Source organism: Nicotiana attenuata, unplaced genomic scaffold (assembly GCF_001879085.1).
Source record: "Nicotiana attenuata strain UT unplaced genomic scaffold, NIATTr2, whole genome shotgun sequence".
NCBI classification, from domain to species: domain Eukaryota; kingdom Viridiplantae; phylum Streptophyta; class Magnoliopsida; order Solanales; family Solanaceae; genus Nicotiana; species Nicotiana attenuata.
In genome coordinates, this window is record NW_017673388.1 from 51,713 (window position 1) to 59,727 (window position 8,015).

The following is an 8,015-nucleotide window of genomic DNA, read 5'->3' on the forward strand; positions in this document are numbered from 1 at the left end:
CGGGGAGTGTGATTTCTCCCGAAGTTCGTTCAACTGCATTGTTAAAACCTGTTAGTGTATTGCAATATGGCACTATCTTATCCTCGAGTCTCGTCTGTGCGAGGACTCGGGGATGGATGATGCATGTTTCACTTCCGTCATCTACCATAATTATCTTAATATCAGTATCTAAAATTTGTAAAGTAAAGACAAGTGCATAATTATGATAGAAAGTCAAACCGTCGGCATCTAACTCATAGAAGATGATACTTTCTTCGAGTCTGTCATACCGTTTGTGAGTGATCGATCTTTTGAGCTTGTGGATGGCAGTGAATTTGATGTCGTTGATAAATGCGTCGTCGCTGCCACCAATTATCATATTAATGGTACGGGCTGGTAAGGGGTCTTTGGTGGGCCTGGACATTCTCGACCCCTTGCCAAGATATTCCTACCTTTGTCGTTGAGTAGTTCTTTGAGGTGCCGTTGTTGCAGCAAGTTTGCCACCTCCAGCTTCAGGGCGATGCAATCTTCTGTTTTGTCTCCACGTTCTTGGTGGAACTCGCAGAGGGCGTTAGATTTCCTTGTGTTTGGGTCAGACCTCATCTTTGGTGGCCATTTGACTTTTTTTTTCTAAGCTTCTCAAGATCGTAGACCACTTCTGTGGGCGATACGCAAAAATTGTGAGCAGATAACAAGGGGGCATACCTCAATCGTTTCTGTGAGTGCCTGATCTTGGTCTAGATGGGTCATCTTCATAACGGAAGGAGGGAACAAGTGTTCTGACATAGGTTGGTGTCTTTCCTTGCCTGGCCGTGATACTGGGTGGTCTTTCCTTGTATTATCTCTGCGTTCTTTCATGGGCTCGGATTGTATCTAGGTAAGTCGTCGAGTTAGTCCATTAAGGTCGTTGTCGTCTACTATGACCTCGGCACAATAGGCATTATTGATTTCATCCCAAGTGGATGGTGGATTCTTCATCAACCCACTTATAAGATTTCTGGTTGCCCTCGAACCTTCTCTGCTCAACCCATTATAAAAGGCTGCCACGGCTATCTCTTCGGAAACATTTAGTAAAGTCATCCTCACCCTGTTGAATCGGGCGAGGAAGTCCCTCATTCACTCTCCTGGGGATTGCTTAATGGCGAATATGTCATTTACTCTTGTTTCAGCTTTCTTTGCCTCGACATGCGCCATCACGAACTTGTTGGCCATCTCCTCAAATATTTATATGGAACAAGATGGTAACTGTGAATATCATGTCAACGCCCCTCTAGTGAGGGGTTTGCCAAATATTTTTCAACAAGATAGAGGACACTTGCCCTTTGGTGAGGTCGTTGCCTTTCACAGCGGTAACGTAGTGAGTTACATGATCTTCGGGGTCGGTTGTCCCGTCGTAGATTCTGAGATATGGGGGCATCTTGAAGGTCTTTGGTATGACATGTGGAGCCGCTTCCTCGTTGTACGACTATTCCATAAACCAGCCCGCGTCTCTTTTTGGTAATAATTTAGGGGCACCTGATATTTTGTCTACCCGTTCCTGGTGCTCTTTCAATTGGTCTTTGAGCGCGTTGTTCTCGTTTTCCATTTCCTCCATTCTTTTCAGCACAATTGTGAGGACGCTATCACCTGCATTGTCAGTAATAGTGTGAGTTTTACTTGGAGTTGGAGGGTCTGGTTGGTCGTCCTGTTTGTTTCCACGTTGTTCTGCATGGATTCTCGTGATTTCCATGGTCATGAATGGAGCTTGTTTACTGAGTACGCTGACTAGAGTATCAGTTAGCCATGCTTCGAGGAGCTTTTTCATAGTAGGTGGCGCCCCTTCTCCCGTGGACGTGAAGGCTCCTTTCCCATTTGGTTTTGTTGTGCTGCAGAAAGAGGGAGGCGACTCTCCTGCCTGGGGGGAGGCAGTGGGCGTCACTTCATAAGCCCTGGGTGTCATAGCCTTTGTTGATAACATTCATAAGGTTGAGGGGAACGTTATTTGTTACCTCATTCCCTTTTCTCGGTTTCCTGCCATGGTGCCAAACTGTTTGACCCAAAATTTAGATCTAGGTTTAAACAATTATATTTTCTAATAGAATAGAGTTAATCTTAGCTAATATTAGTATCCGAAAGATTATTTAACTGATTTCTAGCAAGATGTCGTGAGTACTATTCGAGTAGCAGTTAATAGCAACAATAAAGTAGTATTCAGTGCCCGAGAACAAAGATGGTAGCATTAAATAGCAATAAATAATAATGAATGACACTTATGTAAATAAATGCATAGGACTCACCCGAAAAAAGGTGAGATTCTTTGATATTCCCTCTGACAAAGATGGATCTTATAATATCCAGATCCTTCTTGGATTGTGAGAGAAAAGATAGACACATATCTAAAGTAAATGTGTATTTTGTATGTTAATGATAAAGCAAGAATCTTCATAGAATGTCAATGTCTTATTTTTACAACGAGTATCCAATCCCCCGTATAGTTACATATATTTTTATTTATAAGGGCACATGGGCCACAAAAACTCTAATAGTACAAATCGGAGAAATATTCACTGGAATATTCTCTTTGAAGTCTTATTCCTAAAACTAGTCGTTACTACTCTACTAAAGAAGTACGCGTCCTCGTCCTCGACCTCGCCTTCATCCTTTGTTGACATCAAATTGATGACATGTGGATGCCTTAGAAGGCTATCTTAATATTGATTAAGCTCACATACAATCATGAAATTTTTAGCCCATACAATGGTCACATTTTAACATAGATATTTTAGAATTTATATTATATCATATATATGCACTTATAAGGTTCACTTTCAATTAAAAATGACCGACAATAATAAGTAATTCTATATATCACGTGTGTTATAATAATTCGAAAAATAGTGAAATAACCTCACTAGTTAGAATGAAGTAATAGTATCAAAATTCTTTATCTTGTCAATATGCATAAATTGATCTCAATGTTATATACTCTTAAAGTATTATCGGTGTTTAGATCTAACATGTATGTAGGTGAGGTAAGCAAATAAACGTGTAGAAAGAAAATGTATAGCATTGGGCACTATGGTTCGAGAATTATAATGAAAGAAAATTTTATGAGATAATTTAGGAGTCGTTTTGTACGAAGATAAGTTATACAGGGATTATAAATGCAAAGATTAGTAATATATGAATTATTTCTTGTTGGTTGTTTGGTTTGTTGCACTAAAATTGGTGTTATTTGCACAACATGCCCGGCCCTTTACAATTTTAAAATTAAGAAAATAACCTTTTTAGATCTCTTATGCGTAAAAGACAAATCTTTTACATGTAAAAGTATATCTCCCACATGTAAAAAAGAAATAGGATCATAAAACTAAAAATAAAATGATAAAGAGCGACAAAATCAATTGACATTGACCATACACAAGATATCATTTAAAATATTTATTTATTAAACTAAAAGGTAATGAGTTTACAATTATACCATTAGATGCTCGATCTTTATTGGCTTTTGGCTTTTTTATTCTTTAGCCATATATAAGATACACATATATAGATTAGTTATTCCATGTCGATAGCAGTATAAAGTTATACAAAATTATTGTATAACTTTATACAAAGATTAGTTTATACCTGATTCAAAATCTAAATCACACTGGATAAAGTTATACCGAATTATATACTATGACTAATTTTTATACTTAAGGTATAGTTCACACTTCATAGCAATCTAAACCTTCTTTCCCTTTTATAGTTTCTGCTGCATCTAAAAAAATATATAATAAAATTTAGAGTTGAATTGTCTCCTAACTTGTGAACCAGTAACCCATTAGGGTTGTTGAACAAAAGAAAGAGAAACCATCAGAAGTTGTGGTGGGAAGTTGCACTTGATAGGAAGCGTTTTTTCTCTGAGACTTGTCGACGCGAGTCCGAATTAATCCAATTCCACGACGGATAGCAAACACTAGGTAAAAAAAAAAAAATACCCGCCCTTGCAAGTTGAAAGTGCCTAACTATATTGTCTAGGATTTCTCGCTACAAGAAGTACAAAAATACATGTTTTCTTTGTACACGTACAGCTAAACCTTAATTCAGTAAGAATGGTTCACTTCGTGATGTTTAAATCATTTGACCAATTCTAACTAAACATATTCAAATGCATTCAGATAGATCATAAAGAATATATTACTATGTTTATCATCCTTGCCTTTTGTTTTCCTATTGCATTACAATTTGATATCATTATTCACAGATGGATTACTGTGTGTGTGTTTAGTCAACAGTCTGCTTGGAGAGAACATAGGTTAATCCTTATATTTGAGGAATAAGTACTTTCGACGAGAATTAGTATTTCTTGACATGTCACATAAGTTGGAGACAAGATTAAGGAGGTCTAGAGTTATGATTTCTTTAATTGTTGGAATCCTTCTTGCTACATATTCTATAATTTCGCCTAATTATTCTCCACTGATCGTGAGCACTCGACTTATCATAATTCTCTATCAAGCAACTACAATAATGTACTATTCATATTCTCTCGAGTTACGCTAGCCCGCAGTTTTTCACCGCTCACTATGATCACGTCAAAGCTTTGTTATCTCTAATCCCGCTTTTAAATCCGTTGTATTGATCTCTCATATACATTAGGAGTGATATTGTTCAACAACCACCTAAATATGTACTCTTTTTTAAGCAATACATAATAAATAGGCACCGTTAATTGAGAGCTCTTCAATTAATTATAATAAGCACGTAGTTGAACAAATAGAAGAATTCAAAGACTCAATTATATCAAAACGTATCAAGAATTCATCCTACAAAAGGTTCCATCAAAACCCTAGATAACAAATTAGTTATTCCTAATAGTATGAAAAACTACAATACTAGAACTCATAAGCAATAATGAAAATAGGAAGAAGAAAGTGAAAAACTCGTAGAAGAATTCTCCGCCTTGCTCCTTGCGTGTTCTCGTCTCCTTAGGTCGAATCCCTCTCCTTAGGTCGAATTTTCTTTCAAAAGTGATTTTAAAGGCTATTTGTATGGGATAGGGTTAGCATGGGGCGAAATAATACAAGCCAACTTTGGAAAAGACTTTTCAAGTTAGCTCGTTCACTCACTCGTGCGCACGCGAGAGTGAACTAGCGAAGTTCTTTTCATTTTCTTTTCCTTCTAGGTCTCTCGTGCACTTTCATGCTTTTTTTCCATAATCCGATGTTTTTTTTTCAAGCTCTCCTCATCTAGCTCGTGCACACGAGAGAGTAAACGTGAGAGTGAACGAGCGAAGTACTTCTTTTGTCTTTTGGTTCCAAATCAACTTCTTTTGCTCATCTTTCGTCCAACTTGCTCCTACACATAAGAATGCATACAATGAGCATAATTCACTACAAAATCTCATATAACCTCCCACATTTTCACCGTTTATCAAGTCAATACAAAGGCATCACAAAATGTTTTCTACTTATTTATTGGATAAAGAATAAAGTATCCCATTAAGTGTTCCTATAAATAGCGATAACGAATTAATCAAATAGCGTTTGCCATTAATCTCTGTGTTTAAAAGGTGATTGAGCTCGAGCAAAAATTGTCGATGATAGAACAATCTAATTTATCTCGACAACAGTGTTTGTAACACTAGGGAGCTACTGTTGAGCAGTTGTTGGAGATAAAATTAGAAGTAAACCTTTTCCCCCAATTTTATGGGAAACTTTCAGACTTTTTATTAGAAAATGGAGTAAGGCCATAACATTTTGACCCAATTTAACCATAGTCCTTATGAATAGCCTACTTGGCTAAGCTTCTAAAATCAACCTATTTTAAAAATTGTTTTTTCTTAAAAGTAATTTTTTCAAAAGTATTTTGATGAGAACCAGTTTGTGTTTGACAAATTAATTTGCAAAGAACTTCTAAGCAGCTATTAGGGGTGGGCGTCCGGGACAGTATTTAAAAACTTATGTTCGGTACTTCGGTCATTTGGTATAGCAATTGTGCATATCAAATACTGTACCAAAGTAATTCGGTACGATTCGTTAAGATTGTTACTCGTTTCTTTCTATTTGCAAGTGGAGTTATCACAATAGTCCATCCATATAATCCAAATCCATGAGATAACCATATTGATTTGCCAACAACAAACTCGAAGGAATAATGTTTTAATCCATTGCACTCAATCTATCTTCAAATGCCTAATATTAGTACTGTACTTAATCCAAATTTATGGTAATAACAAATCGATCCTTCTAGCCTGAAAAAGCTCCAGCCTTGAAAATCAAATCTACCAAATTTATGTTCTAACTGAAAATCCGCAGTAGAGTAACAAAGGACAGAGGAAACAAAGAATCTAAAACAACAAGAAAAGAGGAACTTTTCAATTATTTTGTAGTTCCAGAATCAAATGTATGAAAATATCAACACAATCCACCAAGTTGGATTTTGTAATCTTGGTATACATATCTGATTGTAAGTCAAAAGTAGAAGATTGGACTTGGGTACTTGAATTGGACTTACCAGCTTTAGGGGTTTGAAGTCGGACTCGGGTTGGAAAATGGGAACTCGGGCTGAGCTTGAAATATTTTTCGGTTTACCGAAATATTGAAAGTTCAATACCAGACCGTATCGGAATAACGAACTTTTGAAATATTTATACCGGATTAGTACCGAAGGACCGATAACGAAATATCAAATTCATTCATTCCGGTCCGATTTTTCAGTTTTTCGAATTTTATGCCCACCCCTAGCAACTATTATTGTTTGGGCAAGCTTTTAAAAAGTGCTTCTAGGTGTGTTGTTCTCAAAAGTACTTTTCAAAAAAGTGATTTTGGGGAGAGCTATTTTTCTGCTTCTCAAAAACTACTTCTGCTTTTACTCAAAAGCATTTTTTTCCTTATAAAAGCTTGACCAAACACTTCAATTTTTAAAAATATACTCTTTTTTTCTTTTGAAAAAAGTACTTTTACGTTTTGAGAAGCTTGGCCAAACATGCTAGAAGTCAAGTTGCATAAACTACCGAACTTGCTTTAAGATTCAACTTAACTTTCGTCCCTATCAGTTAAGAGTCAGTTTGGATTGACTTAAAAGAAGTGACTTTTCAGCAGAAATAACTTTTAAGCCAAAAAGCAATAAGTTGGGGTTGCCCAACTTATTGCTTTTGGCTTGTTTTAAGTAGTTTTGAACATATTTTAAGCACTTTTTGATAAACACTGCAAAATGCTTAAAAGTTAATTTGACTAGCTTAAAAGCCAATCTAAGCGCCCTCTAAGCTATTTATTTAGCTAAGATATTCTACTCTTTCTATTACCCTGAGTAGCCAATTATCAACTTCCAAGTATAAACCTCCACGTCATTCTTTTTTAATTTTTCCTCTTCAAAAGAAGGCCAAATACATAAGTGGCCCCTTAAACTTGTCCCTTTTTTCCGTTTAAACACCTAAATTAAGTCTTGTTCCTATTAAACACCTGAACTTAAATTAAAGTGTGCCAATTCAACACACGCTACCGACATAGCAATACGCGTGCACTTCACTTCAATAGAGAGCGTGAAGGACCGAAGTTTTTTTTACCTTCATCTCCTCCTTTCCTCGACAGCCATTTTCACGACCAGAACCACTACATCTCTGCCGCACTTCCGCCACATCCATCACCATATGCCAAAAGAGAAACACACCATAAAGCAAATATCCTGATTCAGTAGTTGCACAATCAAATTAAATTCAACAACTCTCTCTCTCCCTCTCTGTCACGACCCGGATTTCCCACCATCGGGAGTCGTGATGGCGCCTACTATTAGGAGCTAGGCAAGCCAATTATTTATTACCTCTTTTATCAAACCTCGACATTATTAAAAACAACGAAACATTAAATAGAAAAGCGGAAATCCTAAATATAAATAAATTGAAAGCAATGCGGAAGTTCAATAAAACTCTACCCAAGAACTGGAGTCAAAAACTCACGAACTTCTAGAGAATGCTAAATACAATGTCTGAAATAAAACATGGTTTTGTTTGTTCCGGTACAAAGGATAACAAACTAAAGTAAGGATAGAAGAAACTCCGGGCCTGCGGACGT